Source organism: Microtus pennsylvanicus, chromosome 8 (genome assembly GCF_037038515.1).
Source record: "Microtus pennsylvanicus isolate mMicPen1 chromosome 8, mMicPen1.hap1, whole genome shotgun sequence".
Lineage (NCBI taxonomy): Eukaryota > Metazoa > Chordata > Mammalia > Rodentia > Cricetidae > Microtus > Microtus pennsylvanicus.
The window spans coordinates 52174018-52191324 of NC_134586.1; the positions used below are offsets into that span (position 1 = coordinate 52174018).

Sequence of the window (17307 nt, forward strand, 5' to 3'; positions counted from 1 at the left end):
ACATTGTGAATGGCCTTATCCTTCTGTATGCTGTCATAGGTGAATCATCTGCCTTATTGCATGTAGTGTTCTATTGTCTGACTATGGTGGTTTGGATGAGAATGGTTCCCATAGGCTCATCTGCTTGAACGCTTGGTCTCCAATTAGTGGAACTGTTTGAAAAGGATCAGATGTGGCCTTGTTGGAGGGGGTGTGTTACTAGTGGTGGGCTTTGAGGATTCAAAAGCCCACACTAGGCCCAGTCTCTCTCTCTCTCTCTCTCTCTCTCTCTCTCTCTCTCTCTCTCTCTCTCTCTCTCTCTCTCCACGCTGCCTGTGGATCAGGATGTAAGCTGTTAGCCACTGCTCCAATGCCATGCCTGCCTGCCTGTTGCCACACTCTCTGCTATGATCATCATGGTCTAACCCTATGGAGCTGTAAGCAAGTCTCCAGTTAAATGCTTCTGTAAACTGCCTTGGTCATGGTAGCTCTTCACAGCAATAGAATAACAGCTAAGACAGTGGTTATACCAACCCAAAACTTATTTGCCTGGTTCATCTTGGATACCCACGAACAGTGCCAGAACAGTCCACAGGACTGTGTTGAATTGTAAACTGTAATCCTTACAAAGATGTTAGGGCAGCACCTGGACAATAGTAATAAAAAAAGTTAGTATCCTCAACAGAGGACTTTGTTTCACCTCCCCCGTCCCCAGACAGGGTTTCTCTATATAACAGTTCTGGCTATCCTGGAACTCACTTTGTAAGCCAGGCTGGCCTCAAATTCACAGAGATCCACTTGCCTCTACCTCTGAAGACCTGGGATTAAAGGTGTTTACCACCACCCAGTTTGTGACATCCATCTCTATATAGCCAAAGAAATCCGTCAAAGTTTGATTGGCATCAATGAAAACTCCCTCTAGCCTTCATTTGCTTTCTCTTGGTCCTTGCCCTAAGACATGGTGAGAATCCACATTCATGTCAGCAATAGTCTGAGAAGGTCTAACCAGCAGGGAGTTGTCTTTTAACTTAGTAGGTAGTAAGATTTTAGCTCAGTGGTAGAGCACTAGCCTGCCTCATGTGAGGTCCATGGTTCAATATTCAGTACTGGAAACAAAAAAACAAACAAGGGAAACAGCACAATGGCACTTTTGTATAAAACAGTTATTCTAGAAAGGGAACACTCCGGTGGTGACAAGACATTCGTGAAAGCTATTTCACTCGCTGGGATCAGCAAATTACAAGAAACACCATGGATTAAAACCTAGCCTAGGGAAGAGTTTTGCCTTATTTTTCAGAGGATTAAGGAGTGAAACTCGGGCCACATAGTGGCAAGAAGAAACTAATCTCGTGTACTGATTACCTTTTATGCAAGGGAACAAGCAAGCCAGTCGATTCCCTCCTAATGGTCTGTTAGTCATTATTCCTAGTGGGGGCCATGAGTCACTGGTTTCCGCCACTTGAGACCAGACCTTGGAAGTCCAAGTCAAATTAAGAGAAGTAATGAGGACTCCTACGAACGCATCCTCAGATAAATCAAAGTCACTGCCTACTCTCAGTGCCTTTTAGAAGCTGGCCTGTTTTAACCAATCTCACTCAGCCCATCTTCCAGTTAGTTCCTCATTTGCAAAATAGGCATTATAGGTTATCAGCAAGCTCACATGGCATTAACTATCTTCGCACTCTCTGCCAGACTTGGTGCCAGGTGGTGAATAGTTGCTAATTAAGTATCAATGAGATGTCAGCTATATCCATTGTCAACACTTAATTACTTGCCCAAGCCATCTACAAAATGTGGAATCCTGGGGCTAGAAGAATAGCTCAGTGGGTAAGAACGTAAATGGAGGTTTCTCTGTCCTACCCTGTACTGTAGCCACTACTAAATAATCACTCAGAAGCTTAATATTAATTACAAACCACTTGACCTATAGTTCAGGCTTATTGCTAAAGCTCTTAACATTTAAATTAACCATTTCTGTTCATCTATGTATCGCCACGTGGCCATGGCTTTTCCCAGTTTGCTGGCATCTTGTTTCTTGGGTGGCTGGCTTGCATTTCTCTTGACTCTGCTCTCTCTCTCTCTCTCTCTCTCTCTCTCTCTCTCTCTCTCTCTTTCTCTCTCTCTCTCTCTGTCTCTGTCTGTCTCTCTGTCTCTCTCTCTCTCTCTCTCTCTCTCTCTCTCTCTCTCTCTCTCTCTCTCTCTCTCTCCTTGTATTCAACGTGGCTTTCCCACCTAGCTATATTCTGCTTTGCTGTAGGCCAAAGCTGCTTTTATTATTAACCAATGAGAGAACCTATTTTCACAGTGTACAGAAGACGTATCCCAAAGCTTGAGTGCTTGATAACACAAGCATGGGGACCTGAATTTGGATCCCAGCATGCATGACTAGGTATCCCTATAACTCCAGTTTTGTTGTGGGTGGAGACCAGAACATCTCTGGGGCTTGCTGGCTATCAGCCTAGCTCCAGATTCAGTGAAAGACCCAGTCTCAAGGGAACAATACAGAACATGGTAGAGCAGGACATCCAACATCTTCCTCTGGTTATCTTCTGGCCTCCTATCTCACAGACGTGCACAACACACACACACACACACAGCAAAACAGAAGCAGAAATGTGGAATGTTCAGCTGGCTGCAAACTTGCCATCTCATACCCATGCTCACCTCATACATGATGACATCACTACTGTCTACCGCTGGTATGGATTCAACCCCTCAAGCCTGAATTCTCAGTCACTTTGGTCAGAGGAAACAAAGTAATTGCATTATTGACCTAAGTGCTTCAAAATGAAAAAGGCAACCAGTTTCCATCTCCCAGGGGCAAGTTTGGGGGGTTAATGGTCATTATGATTATCTACCCCACATCTTCCTTACCATTAACTGAGAGACATTAGGCAGTAGCTTACTAAACATGTCTGAATGTAGGAGGATCCATTTGAGGGGGGCAGGAGAGATTCTATTTCTTCATCAAGAAATGATCAGTAGGAAAACATTTCCAAAGCACTTTCCCTTCCGATGGAGAAGTCCTAAATTTTCTTTCAGCATTAGTCATCTGGTTAAGGAATAAATAAGTTTGGCAGAGGCACAAAAGAAGGTTGCAGAAGCAGAAGACTGGTACAGAATAGAATATTACTCTTCTCTGGAGCCAAAGTCCTATCTGGGGATTGCCTGGATTAAGGCTACCTGCCTAAAACACAAAGTACGATGTTATGTTTGTGTTTCAGATAAACTATTGTTTTAGAGTAAATATATTCCTTACGCAGATTTGAGACGTCTTTCTACTAAAAATTTATTTGTTGTTTATCTGCAATTCAAATGTAACGAGGTATTTGATGTTTTGATTTGCTATGCTTGCTAATTCTACTCCGTTTATTAGCTGCATGCACGAGGGCACGGATCCATAAACTCTGTGTGTTTCATCAGTAAAAGCCTGTTCTTCAGAGGATGACAGCAACACTTCTCTGCTCAAGGAAGATGCCTGCTTCATTTCCTTCCAATCACGGAAGGATAGCACTGCCTCAGTTTCCTGAAGCGATCTCGGGGTTTGCTTTAGCCAATGAGAAGCAGGAAGGCATGAATCACTTCCAAGTGACTTTCTTCTCCAACTCCAGACCCAACTCAGGTCCACAGGAGAGGAAGAAAGCTACATGTGTAGTTGTAAATACTGAACTCTGGGAGTCTGTCACTGCGGTATTCCTTAGCTGTCTCCCTTTCATTTCTACTGCTGCGATGCAGACCATGAACAAGAACAATCTGTGGAGCAAGTGTTTTATTCATCTTACAGATCCTAAAGCACAGTCTGTTGAGAGAAGCCCAGGCAGGAACCCAGAGGCAGGAACTGAAGCAGACACCATGGAGGAATGATGCTTCCCAGCTTGCTCCCCCATGGCTTGTTCAGCTTGCTTTCTTTTCTTTTCTTCTTGCTTGTTTTTCTTGTTTTAGTGTGTGTTTTTCTTGCATATGAGTCTGAGTGTATGCCTGCACACTACCTGTGTATCTGGTACCCTCAGAGACCAGAATAGGGTGCTGAATCTCCTGGGACTGGAATTACTGGTCGTTGTGAGCTACCACGTAGGTGCTAGGAATCAAACCTATGTCCTCTGAAAGAGCAGCCAGTGCTCTTAACCTCCGAGTCATTTCTCCAGTCTTTCAGCCTGCTTTCTTATACTATTCAGGATCACCTGCCTGGGTGACATCACCCCCAGTGGACTGGGCCCTCCCACCTCAGTCAAGGAAATCCCCCCACAGACTTACCCACAGACCAGATGATGGCATTTTCTCAGTTGTGGTTTCTACTTGCCAGACTCCAGCTTGTGTCAAATTGACAACAAACAAAACTATGAGACTATTAGTCAACCTGCTTGTGAGTTGTTACGAAGCTTGCATGAACAAATAATCCTCAAGGACTCAGAGCATACCGCCCACATTGGGTACCACACATGGACATTTCCTGGGCTAGAGGCGTGCAACACTGTTCTTGTATGGTGAGGGAATCGAGAAGAGCTGTGCTCGTCCTCTGTCTGAGTCAGCTTGGGTTGCCATAACAAAATACTATGGAGTAGATGACTTCAACAATGGGCATTTGTGTTCCTGATGATTTGGAGGCTGGAATCCAGAAATCAGGGTACCAACATGGTCTGTTCCTGGGGAGGGCTCCCTCCCTGGTTGGCAAATGGCCACCTTTTCCCTATGTGCTTGCCTGGTCTTTCCTTGGTGTGTGTGGTACACAAGAGACAAAGGAGAGGGGTTTCTTCCTTGCTTCCCCTCTTCTATAGAACCACCAGTCCTACTGAATTAGAGCCTCACCTTTATTTCCTCATATGCCCTTTACTGTTTAAAAGCCCTCTCTCCAAATCATGCTGGGAGCCAAATCTCCAACATGCCCATGTTAAAGGGACACAGTTCAGTCGGGAGCACAATGCATGTGCTGATAATAAACATTTATTGTCTAGTTTCTTTTCTCTGGGCCAAAGACATCAAACCACATACTCCTGTCCATAGTGTTTGGTAATCAGCTCACCAATGCAGAAACATATAGCTCAGTGAGTTTCTTTGATCATTTGACAGGTTTTTTTTTTTGAGTGTGTGTGTGTGTGTGTATTTCTAAAACACTCCTCTTAGGGTCTGCTCCAATTGCAGCTTGGGTTATAACAGAGCAACAGACTTGACTGCCGACGGCCAGGGTTGAGCACTCTGCAGAAGCCAGCCATGTGCACAGTAATTCAGAGAGGGCAGAGAAACCGGATCCAGGGGGGAATCACGAGCAGTTAATGAGAATCAGATGCAGTGTAATTCAGACCACAGCACACATCCTGATCTCTGGGCACAGGGAATTACATCCATAAACAGACTAGACTTGATTTCATGCAGCACTTTCAACCCCCCAAGAATCCCAGAGCACTGTAAAGCACACCCTTGTTACTGGTGGCTTAGTAATGCAGGAGGCAAACAGGGAAAATGTGTCTATAACGCAGGCTCAGAGCCTTCATTTAGAATCCATGCTGTCTACAGGGGCTGGCTTGACTTCGATGCTAGGCAACCCTTTACTGATACGGAAAATATACTGCGCTTCCTTCTTGATAAAAACACACCCGCAAAAGAAATTCTAATATCCTCTAAAGAGGTTTTCAAACTTTGACCTTGAGCCACGGCAAAAATACATAAAAATCTATCAGACTCACTGCCTAAGACTCTTTGAACATGTGCAACTTTGCTTTTATAGCCATCAGAAACAAAAACCTCACAGAATATTATTTATCCTTGCTGTATGTGATGTATTCTGAGGTCCTCAATACTCTTTGTTTTTTTGAGAAGCTGACCACTATCTAATAATTGATCCTAGAATTCATTCCTATGAAGAATCTTCAGTTCTGAAATCCATTTTACTAAAATACACTCACCAAACTCCAACATCACGCCAGTCCAATTATACCACAGCAGATGGTCCAGGGACAGTCACTTTACCTTTGAAGTAGCAGGCCTTCTGGGACTCCTCCAGTTTTAACTTACTGAAGTTTTGATGTATGGCACCTGTGTACAGACCGAAACCACGCTGAAGGCATAGGCACTGCTGTGATTGTTTTCAGAATGTCTGGGAGTCGGCATTTTGAGGTAGGAAGAAAGTCTGTGTTCCTGCGCTTTGTACACAGCTTTGGCTGTGCACAGAGGAAATGGCTTACCTGTGCCTAAGTCTCTGTGCTGTATCTCCCCACTGGCCCAGAGGCTGAAAGGATGTCCCACAGCATTTGCTTTCCTCATCTCTGAATTCCACTGTCCTCACGGTTGGGATTTTTCTCTCCTTTTATGGAAAGATTTCCAATATCTCAGGTATCAGAGATATTCCTGAGTAGCTCTCAACAGAAATTCTCCTCTTCGGAGAATCTACAGTAAACAGGGCTCTTTGGTTTGATAAGAACTCCAGGCTTCTCAGCAGCCCAGGTTGGATCATGTGCCCAGTTCTGAGTCAATCACACTGACTAGAGATATGCCTTCCTTCAGTTGTTTCGGTCTAGGTAATTTGCCTATCCTCAGGCCATAGTCACAGACCAAACAAACCACAGGAACCTAACAATATTGTGTCACAAGGGAAAAATCAGAGGGCCATTTCCGAAAGTTCAAAGCAAGAATTACAAGCAGGTGATGAAAAAGACAATCAGCAGTAACCTTGAACTGATTAGACCACCAGGCCTTGTCTCCTGTTCAGTTTGAAATCACGGAGAGGAAACGGGAGCTTTATTATTGCACTTGGAGAATACTTACCATTGAGAGAAACACATGATATTTGCCGCCTCCAATCACTTTTCTAAGTTGTAGCAAGGGACCTTTCTGCTTTTCAGATGGGAAAGTTAATGTGGCATGAACTTCTGGTCGGTCATAGCCTAAGGACTAAAAGCTGTCTTTGGGGCCCATTAGAAATCATCTCCAAACTTCACGCTGTGGGTTTTTTTTTTTTTAATGTAACTGTGTTGTACTGAAGCTGTCTTTGCAGGCAATGTTTAAACATGTAGGTTACCTTGGACTAACCAAGGTATTGTGTACTCAATTGATTGGCTCAACCAGAGGCATGAATGCTTGCTCTGTCTTGCACTAAAGAGCAGACAGAGGAAAAACATCCAGGATCACACAAAACAACATAAATGTCACAAAATCTGACACAGAGAAAGAAAGCATCTCAGATAGACGGGACATGAATACGATCATTTTCCTATAGTTTGCCAATACCATTTTTCTTCTGGGAAGCAACAAAATCAGAACTGTGACTTTTGGACCCTGCAAACATTATTGCCAAGCGTGGGAGGTGGTTAGCTTGCCCCAACACAGACAAGGAACAGTCACACATTCTTTCTTCTGGCACATGTCCCTTCCAACCTATGTACCAGGCCAGAGTCTGGGTTTTTGTTTGCTTGCTTGCTTTGTCTTGTTTTTAATTAGTGTGGTGTCTCAGAAAGTAATTTCTCATTGGATTTTTCAATTCAGACTGGGAAAAGACAGCCCTGGTGTGATGCAGGCATATTTATGACATTCAAGAAAGGGACACATTTTCTTTTATAACATAATTTGTTATTGATCCTTTGGGAATTTCACATCATGCTCCCCAATCCCACTCTGTCCTTCCCGCTTTTCCAACACCTCTTCATTCACCCTAGGGGCATTAGGAGCTTTGGTGTGTCAGGCAGTCTACCCTTTTGTCTAATCAACCCCACTTGCAAATGCTCATTGCAATGAGTACTTGGTCTGGTTCAAGGCCTCTGGTCCCTAGCACACCATCACCACTGGATCCTCATCAAAATGCCTCTCCTGCTGATGCCCCAGTCATGGAGATTCTGCAGCTATCATTCCACAGGACCGGGAAAGGGACATATTTCCTCTTATAATGCGTGTGTGTTGCACACGCATGGGGGGTAATGAACTTGTGCACGTGTAGACACCAGAGGAAAGCACAAGGTACCACACTCTGTGTCTTGTTTTTTTGAGGCAGGGTCTCTTGAACCTGGCACTCACTTTTTCTCATCAGGCTGGCAGACAGCAAAGTCAATCAGTCCTTCTGTTTCTGCTTCCCACAGCGCTGGGTTTACATATGCCCAAAGATTCTCTCAGCTTGTTACTTGGGTGCTGGACTTTCTCTAGCCTCCTTTAAGGCTATTTTGAATTGGGTTTTCAATGTACAATATAATTGTTTCCTTATAGGTACCACATATGGAGCAGAGAAACTAGTGATTATCCACAGCCTAGACCATTTCCCTTCCCCCTGCCTGGGCTTCTTGTTTACTCCAGTTTTCACATCTTGACTTAAATGGTAGGACATATTTTCTTCAAAATTAAATATCAAAAATTAAACATAAACAAAAGTAAACAAAATTACCATGTAACTTACCCAACCAATCACAAGCTCTCTATGTTGAGAGAAATAAAAACATATGTCCAAGCAAAACCTTACATGTGACTATCCATAGAAAAGTTATTCATGGTAGCCAAAATGAGTGAGTCATTTAACAGGCCAGCAAAATGTGGTTTAAGGTAAAATTATTGGTCAACCGTAAAAAGGAAGCATGCATGGTCTACTGGTCCACAACAAGAAAGAAAGAAAGAATTACTGATAAAAACTGCAATGTGTATCCATCTAAAAACATTATGTGAAGAAATCACTGTAAAAGATCACATATTTTATAATTCCATTTATATGTACAAGTCTACAGAGACAGGACAGGTATGCATGGCTTCGCATGACTGGAGGTAGAAGCCAAGATTAACTGCAAATAAGTGTATGAAAAGAATGTTTTAAAACTGAATTATAGTAATAGTTATATATACAACTTGATCAATTTAATAAAAATAATTGAATTGAATAATAATGATAGTGATAATGTTAGGCTTCTCCTAAGCCTAAAATCAAATAAGACACCCATGTTAGACTTTCTCTACTTTAACTTTTCTGTTTCATATTTACTCATTCTGTGTGGGGAGGGGCACACAGAACTCAGGACTACTCTCGTCTTCCATGCGGGCTCCAGGGATCAAACTCAGGTCACCAAACTTGAGGCAAGTGCCTTTTCTCACCAAGACAACTTTCCCTACTGTAGAAAGTCTAACACATCTTAAAGCCCTTGAACTTTGTCTCACACTTCTAAACCATTAGCCAGAGTGATCTTGGCTGGTCTCTTCCTCTTCCTAAGACTAAAGGGGACCGATACATTCTCATTGGCTTAGTTGTCACTAATCTCAAACATTATACTATTTTAATTCTTCCTTCCTGGTGTGACATGCATTCTGAGACATCGTTTATCCCCTGTCTTAGTTAGGATTTCTATTGCTGTAAAGAAACACCATGACTACAGCGACTCTTATTAAGGAAAACATTTAATGGGTGGCTTACAGCTCAGTACATTATCATGGTGTGACATGGTGGCATGCAGACAGCCATGGTGCTGAAGAAGGAGCTGAGAGTCCTACAACATACAGGCAACAGGAAGTGGAGTGTATAACACTGAATGAATCTTGAGCATATATGAGACCTCGAAGCTTGCCCCCCACAGTGACACGCTTCTTCTAACAAGACCACACCTACTCCAACAAGGCCACACCCCTTAATAGTACCACTCCCATTGGGGGACATTTTCTTTCAAACCACCACACCCCCTTTTACCTGTCCCATGATGTGCTAAGGTGTCTGGAGCCAGGAAAGTGTGAGGACTCCAGAATCAGGCTGTCTGGATCTGAGTCCCCTTTAGAGAGCTGTTATTTAACCACACTATTTCATCACTGCCAATGGGATTTTGTGAGATACTGAGCCTCTTATGAACATCAAATGAGATAATACAAAATAAGAAAGTAAAATTACTCCATATAAGATATTCTTAAGTGAACAAAAGACCTGAACAGGTATTTCTCAAAAGACAACATACAAATGAGGTATAAGAAAGAATATTATTCAACATCACCAAATGTCTGGGAAACACAAACTAAAACCATGGTGAACTATCACTTCACACTTGTTAAGCTGGCTATTATGAAGTTGGCATTTAAATACTGATTAAAATGAGTGGAAGACCACCCTAAATGTGAGCAACACCATTGCAAGGCCTGGGGCTCTGAGCTGAATGGTTCTTTGTTTTATTTTCTTTTTTGAGAAAGGGATTTTCTGTGTGGACCCCTGACTGTCCTGGAACTCCCTCGACAGACCAGACTGGCCTTAAACTCAGAGATCCACTTGCCTCTGCCTCTGAAGTGCTGAGATTAAAGGCATGCACCACTATGCCCCACTTCTATCTGCCTCTTGACAGCAGAGGAAATGCAACCAGCTGCGTCCTGTTTCTGCTGCCAAGAATTCACTGCCATGAAGAACTGTTTCCCTTGAACTGTGAACCAAAATGAACCTTTTCTCCATGACTTGATTTTGACAGGGATTTCATCCCAGCAATGAGAAAAGTCATGATTACAAGAGCCAAGGAAGAGAATTACAATTGTCTATAAAGGGACAAGTGAGAAGATTGTAAGATGTAACATGCATGAACACTGAAATGGAGTCTGGTCTTTAAAGGACAGAGTATGTGTTAGCATGCTGGTTCAGCAGGAAAGGTGCTTGCTGCCATCTGCCAGTCTTTGTTTGATCCCTAGAGCACATGGGTGAAAGGAGAGAACCACCTCCTACAGGTTGTTCTCTGACCTCCACACTCATCCTATGACATGAACATAAAAATAAATAAAGTAAGTAAGTAAGTAAAAAGTTAAGCAGAATGTCTTGCTGGCCACATACGTCTAGACCTAGACACTCAAAAGACTGAGATGGGGGTAGGGGAGGTTTGAACCTAGGAGCTCAAGACTGGCTTAAACCAGATAGTCAGGTGCTATTAAAAAAAAAAAGAGGTAGGCAGGAAATTGTGTCCTGTGTGAAATGTGAATAAATCTAAAGAACACTGTGTGGAATAAAATAATCCAGGGACAGTTAGACATGCGGGGTCTACAAAAGTCAAGCACAGGAAAGTAGAGAGCAGAAGGAAGGCTATCTGTATCCTATAGGTGTGTTCCTGCCTTGGGCTAGAATTACTGAGAGAAGGAAGTTGTCCTGGTGTGCCTGGATGAGCATCCCAAATGACATACAAGCGAGAAGAGAGAGATGGGACTCGTGAAGAGGAAGAAGGGCCATGTGACTCCGGAAGCAGAGAAAGAGAAGCAGAGATGGGGTGTTTCCTCTTTATAGCAGTGATAGAAAATGAACCCAGAGAGACAGACAACTAAACAAATGGGATCTAATGACCGAATGGGCAAACACGGGAGGAAGGAAATAGATACCCGATGGAACCCTAAGTCTAGGTTTGCTGATGGTAGTATCAGGAAAGGGAGGAGGTGAGAAACTTGTTTGTGGGATGAACAGTCAAGATGGTTAGCAGGGAGTCGGCCACGCTCACCTGAAGCTGGTGTTCTCCCTGCAGCTGCTGGCTGGAAGGACTAACGGTCATAAGTGTAGAAACCTGCCCTGGGAAGGAATTCAGCAAACGTCGGAGGGGACAGCCCCACGCCTGCATCCTTCATCCTTCGTGTATCTCAGGCAAGGCATGTCATAAGTCTGCCTGTCTTTGCTACTATTCTTTTTTTTCTTCCTTTCATTGAAAATTTTATTTTTTTCTCACATGATGTATCCTGATTATGGTTTCTCCTCCCACTACTCCTCCGAGTTCCTCCCCCATCACCTCCCATATAGATCTATCCTTCTTTTGTCTCTCATCAGAAAGAAAACAGACTTCTATAGAATAATAATAAAATAAAATTAGATAAAACAAAAACTAATGTGTTGGAATTGGCCAAAATATACAAACAGAAGGAAAAGAACCCAAGGCACAAGAAATAGAGATACATTCATTTGCACACCCAGGATCCCATAAAAACACTTAAACTGGAAGCCATAATATATACCCAAAGAACTTGCAAAGTAAAAATAGAGGAGAAGATAAGATACGATTTTCATTTGCAAGAGGTTATCAACCGGAGATTGCTCCTGGATTAGGGATGGGCCATGTGTTCACTTCCCTTTTCAGTTCTAGGACCCCAACTGGTACAGACTCGTGCAGGCCCCGTGCATGCTGCCTCAGTTTCTGTGAGTTCATGTGTGTGTTGATCGTATTTATTCAGAGGCCCTTGTTTTCTTGGTGTCCTTCATCCCTTCTGGTTCTTACACTTTCTCCACTTTCTCTTTCAAGGGGTTCTCTGCTCCCTGAGGGGAGGAATTTGATGGAGACATCCCATTTAGGTCTGAGCAGTCCAAAGTCTCTTACTCTCTGCATAATGTCTGGCTGTGTGTGTCTCTGTATTTGTCCCCATTTGCTGCAGGAAGAAGCTTCTCTGATGATGACTGAGCAAAACACTAATCTTTAATATAGCAGAATGTCATTAGGAGTAAGTTTATTACTACTTTTTTTAAAAAGATCCGTAGTAATTGTTTTTTCCCTAGGTCCCTGGGCTACCTAGTCTCTGGGTTTTGGTCACTCAAGGGATGTTGGATATGGATTCCAAATCATGGAGTGGATCTTAAGACAAATCAGATATTCATTGGTTATTCCCATGATCTTTGTGCTACACAATGCACTAGCGTATCTTACAGGCAGGACACCAATGTAGATCAAAGGATATGTGGCTGGGTTGGTGTTTATGTTTCTCCTTCAGCAGTAGTTCATCAGCTAGGGACTAAGCATGCAGATATATGAGCCATTCTCATTCATACCACTCCGCCGCTGGCCTTTATTCCTGTTTGTATCAGTCTATTTGATAGAAGGCAAAGTAACAAATATAGGCATCTCTAAAACTCTCTTAATGCCAGCTAAAGTGTAAGAGGAAGAAAGACCCAGGGATAAGAAAAAGTGGTTCTAGGGACTGAAGGGATGGAGCTGAAGAGTGCTTGCTGTTCTTACAAAGGATCTGAGTATGATTTCCAGGGCCCATGTTGGGCTTCTCAGAACACCTGCCACTCCAGTTCCATGGGATCCAATGTCTTCTTCTGTCTTCCAAGGGCACTTAAGCACATACGTGCAAACATACTCATTGATATATATGCATAACTAAAATAAACATTTCTTCGGGTGCTTCTATTGATGTAGAAGATGTGGGTTCTCTGGACCTGTCGATCGCCTCTAATTGGGTAAGCTTCATTATGCAGGACCCTGCTTGGCCGGAGTTTATCTTGTCCCCTTTCTAAAGGAGAATGATGAGCTTGGCAAGCTTTCCAGAGGGAGGATTTAAACTACTCCAAAGAGCAAACTGCAGTTAATCACCTTCAAACACTCCAGAAGCTGATACGTGAACTGTAGACTGCTTTTCCTTATTAAAGAAGCCTTAGTGTAGGAAAGGGAATCATTGTGTAGCCTTGTTATATTTCCCCAAAATGACGAAACGATTTCCTTTCAAACATTTCATCTTTTCTATCTTATTCTCATTTTCATTTACTGTTTTCTATTGAAGAGTCAGAACAAAAGTTTTTTTAAAAAATTAAAAATATGTATTTCTATATATATATATGTGTGTGTGTGATCCTGGGTGTAAATCTGTGTACCACATGCATGCAAGAGTCCCCAAAGTCCTGAAGATGGTGTCAGACCCTCTGGAATTGGATTTACAGGTGGTTATGAGTAGCCGATGTGGGTGCTGGGAACAGAACCTCGGTCCTCTGCAAGAGCAGCAAGTGCTCTTACCCACTAAGCCATCTCTCCAACCTCACAATAAAGGTTTGGAAGGATCTTACCCTCTGTAACTTTTCCAACACCACCTGCCTTGTCACAACAGGGTTGGACCTCGGGATACTCTATGTCCCTAAACACTTAACCCTCAGACCCTCCCAACTCAATCCATGTACCTGTTTTCACCTTTGAAATTCTAGACCTGGCTCTGTGGCCACGTACCTAGACCTCTGTAATAGCTCCTTCCCTGGTTTCCTGAGTGCTACCCGGCCCCTCTAAAACACCCCGACAGCTGCAGGCAAGCTCTAGCCAGAACAATACTTAGCACACGGAGTCAGGTGGAATGTGGTCCTGAGCCGTGGCCCATCTGTAATCTTTCCCAGGCTCACTATCTTCTTCTACTAAAGCAGAGTCTCCCAGCGACTGGCACTGAGGTTTGAGGTCAGGATTAAGTGAGAATAAAAGGCCTTCTGACATGCCTACAAATAGCAACCGCTCCATCAATGATAAGCATGGCTGTTGTCACCAGTTGGCATGTTTGGTCATCAGACAGAACAATCTCACCCCTGACTAGACAACAATTGTCCATCTGTTTATATAAGCAAAATAAGGTGACTTCAGATCTCGTGATTTTTTTTTTGAGGCAAGCAACATTGAGTATATATATAATTTAAATGAAGTCAGTTATATTTAGGAACAGCAAATCACAGATATAAAAGAGACATATGAGGCTGGGGATGTAACTGGGTGAGTAAAATGACTTGCCTGCCTGGCATACAGGAGGTAGTGGAGGCACGTGTCTTTAATTCAAACACTTGGAAGCCACGGTGTTGGGTAGTGGAGGCACATGACTTTAATTCAAACACTTGGAAGGCAGAAGCAGGCAGATTTTTGTGAATTCAAGGCCAGCCTGCTCTGCCAAGTAAGAAACCCTGTCAAAGAAGAGGAGGAGGAAGGGGAGATGGTAGTGGTGATTGAGAAATATGGAAATCAACCTCAATACAGTTACCTATTAAGTACTGAGAAGAGCCCTTCCTCAGCACATAAAGTGAAAATGCAATCCTTAGCTGACTTAACATAAAGAAGGAAAAATCAGAAAGCTATGTACTCCCGAAACCCCACACAGCATCCTGAAGCACAGGTCATGTGCACTATCGTGTCCCTTCTTTTCTCTCAGGAGCTGATCTAATCACTCAAAGGACCCGGAGAGCAGTCTTTCAGAAGCACATTCTCTCCCAGTCATGTTTTGCAGGGAAAGCTCATTAGCTCACTGTGAGGGAAGCTTTTGCGAAAGTAATGAAAAGAATATTTTAAAATGAAACACCATTTTATTATTTTTAAAGGACCCAGAACTGAAGTTAGAATTTTAAAAGGGCTCTGGGGACTAAAGAGATGTTGATGATGGCCCTTCCCATGATTCCCTTGTATTTCAGAGTAAAAACAACCTTAAGAGAAATGAAAAGGAGATGAGAGTTCCAATCACTGATTTTCTTGTATAGTATATATTTAATTGTGTGTGTTTGTGTATGTGTGTGTTTGTATAGACACATTCCTACATGTGTTCATGAATATGTGCATATGGCCATGTGTGGAGACCAGAGGTTCATGATGAGTGTCTTCCTCATTGCTGCTCACTTTATCTTTGGGACTCCATCTCTCACTGTCCATGAAACTCAACAATTCAGCTAGGCTTGCTGACCCGTAAGTCTCAAGGATCCTCCTGTCCTGCCTTGTCGATGCTGGGACTATAGGAACACACCGCTGTGTATGGCATTTCTTTACATAAGTGCAAAAGATTCAAACTCGGGTCCTCATTCTTACATAGCAAGAACTTTACCAAGCCCCCACCACTACCCCTGTGTGTGTGTGTGTGTGTGTGTGTGTGTGTGTGTGTGTGTGTGCTGCTTTGCTGCTACCAAAGCACATGTTTAGTCTGCCTGCCAGGGTGCAGGAAAATAGGCACCAATATATATCAGATGAGCCTGGCAGAATGTGATCCAGTTAAAGAAGAAGCAAGAGAACTGTATTCAAATTCAAAAATTCCACCTGTTTAACCTTGAGCTAGTGACTTCCCTCTGGGCATCCATTACAGCATCTATGGTTGAAAGACAGTTGAGGAGGGAGGTAAAGGAAAACAATTTCTGTTCTCTAAATGATCACTACATTGCAGTAAACACCTGCTTGCAATTCGCTCATTTCTTAGAAGCAACGGGTGCCAACACAAGGCACTCATGGTTTTCTTAAGTAGACCAGCAATGCACCCTTTAAACTGCTTACTTTCTCAAAATGTGTGTAGAATGTTCTAGTGATGGAGAACATATCGGGAACTCCACAGCGTCAGCTCAGCGGGAACTAAGCAAGCTATTGTATCTCACAGTGTGGAGAGAAGGAAAGAACAGCAAAAGAAAGGAAAGAAAATGCACTGACTTAAGAAAAAGCAGAACACGTGACGCGACGGTGGGTGCTAAGGTTTGGGAGGGAGGGATAGACCAAAGCTCTTTGCAGGCATCTTCCTGACATCCGCTGGGAGAGCCTGCTTCTCTGTAAAAGGCAGGTTTTCAATAACTGCTCAATTCCTTCCTATCTTATCATTACAGTGAATGTGATTAAAAGACAAAAGAGAAAGGACGGGGCGGCTGCCATTTAGACTGGTATGTGGTCCTCTTCCACCTGGCACACGGTTTGGTGGTGGGAAGGCTGCAAAGAAGACTGACTAGGCGCCAAGCCTGTGTGCCAGGCACTGCTTTGAAGCAAGAGTTGGAGTAAAAAATTTGGTCATTTGGGGATCCTGGTCCCCAGGGCTGCCTTCGACTCTGGCAATGTGGATATTGTTGCCATTCATTGACCTCAACTACGCAGTCTACATGTTCTAGTATGATTCTACTCATGCTAAGTTTCAAAGAATAGTCATGGCTGAGAACAGCAACCTTATCAATGGGAAGGCCATCTCCATCTTCCAAGAGTGAGATCTGGCCAACATCAAATGATGCTGGTGATGCTGGTGCCGAGTATGTTGTGCCGTCTCCTGGTATCACCACCACCATGGAGAAGTCAGGGCCCACTTGAAAGGTAGAACAATAAGGGTCATTATCCCTGCTCCTTCTGCTGCTGCCGCCATGTTTGCTGTGAGTGTGAACTGTGAGAAGTATGACAGCTCACACGAGATTGCCAGTAGGGCCTCTTGCACCACCAACTGCTTAGGTTCCCTGGCCAAGGTCATCCATAATAACTTTGGCACTGTAGAGAGACTCATGATCAGAGCACATGCCGTCCCTGCCACACAGAAGACTGTGGATGACCCCTCTGGGAAGCTATGGTCTGATGGCCACGGGGATACCCAAAACATCCAGGGACTCTGCCAAGGCTGTGGACAAGGCAATTTCAGAGTTGAATGGGAGGTTTACTGGATGGCCTTCCATGCTCCTATCCTCAGTGTATCCTTCATGGATTTGACATGACACCCAGAAGAGAAAGCTGACAAGTATAATGACGTCAAGAAGATGATAAAACAGGGTAACGGGCCCAGTAAAGGGTATCCTGGTGATACTGAGGACTAGGTTGTCTCCTGAAATTTTAGCAACAAATCCATTCTTCCACCTTTCACGTTGGGGCTGACATTGCTCTCAATGGCAACCTTGTAAAGCTCATTTTCTGGTATGATAAC

The 17307-nt window shown here is 43.4% G+C and overlaps 1 pseudogene; it reads left to right on the top strand.

Moving 5' to 3' along the window:
- The first annotated feature begins 16462 nt into the window (after positions 1–16462).
- LOC142855519 (glyceraldehyde-3-phosphate dehydrogenase-like) lies at positions 16463–17101 on the top strand (annotated as a pseudogene).
- Positions 17102–17307: the final 206 nt, after the last annotated feature.